The sequence below is a fragment of the Penaeus monodon genome, chromosome 22, assembly GCF_015228065.2.
Source record: "Penaeus monodon isolate SGIC_2016 chromosome 22, NSTDA_Pmon_1, whole genome shotgun sequence".
NCBI lineage: Eukaryota > Metazoa > Arthropoda > Malacostraca > Decapoda > Penaeidae > Penaeus > Penaeus monodon.
Window position 1 is genome coordinate 12,315,820 of NC_051407.1, and position 1,103 is coordinate 12,316,922.

Here is a 1,103-nt window from a genome sequence, read left to right on the forward strand (position 1 = left end):
GCACACGTTTTAATGCGCCCCTGTGTTGGTAAGCAATAATCTTCTATCTTCATCCTGCTCCTTAATTACCGACTGTCCGCTTTTCTATAAGAGCTCTGTAACATAAAACATATAATTGGACACATCTTGTTGTTAACCTTGATATATATTAGATTTAATATCCTGCTTCTGTAAATCCGGATGCAGAGGCACAGCTTCAACTTTCATCAATGTTACATGAATTTAAATTTTACATATTGAGGAGGACAATATTACTTCAGTATTGAAACAAATCAGCGATATTAAATCATGATACTCCAGAACACACTCGAATCTGTCGTAGTTCCATATAACAGTGGAGGATTGTTAGGCATCGCTAAATGAACATATTAGTAACATTATCTACGATAATTTCTCAGAATTGTCATATTCTAGAGGAAAGGGTCCAGTGGAGATAGAATTATCCTTCCCTATTCCCCAAGATCGTGCGCTCAAGCAAGATCAAGCGAGCGATATTCTCTGACCTGAGTCCAGTCCAACGGTCAAAATAATGTTAAGGGAATGGTTCAAAGCATCAGTTTCTCCGAAGGCTTGTGTTCAAATCCAGACAATGGTAGTAATTAATAATCAACTATATATTTTGTAAAAGTTGTTGCTATGCAATCAAAAAACCCTTTACAATATGAACATTTAAATGACTGTTACAGTAATAAACAGATGATATATAACAGGTGTGTATCTCATTTCAAAGGTATTTCCTAGGTTGACGGAAATTCATGAGCGGATCACAATACCTAGTGGATGCTATTAGCAAACTTTCCTGTTCAAACTTCTCTCTAATCTCGGAAAGAGGAGATGTTCAGTTGATCTAGCGCGTCGGGATTCCAAGTGTAGTTTTGATCAAAGCTTAATGCGTAAACTTCTTTTCTTGCGATCTTTTTTATTTCCTCGTTTTAAAAGTTTGTGATGGATGAATGTCAGAAAATGGGTGCAGATCCACACTAATAAGAGTTATAATCTTTGAACTTCCCTTGTAGCAAAGATTGGGTTACAGATATGCCTTTGGGTATATGTTTCAACCAGTTTGAAAATCATCTTTTTAGTAGTAATTAAGAATCCTTGGC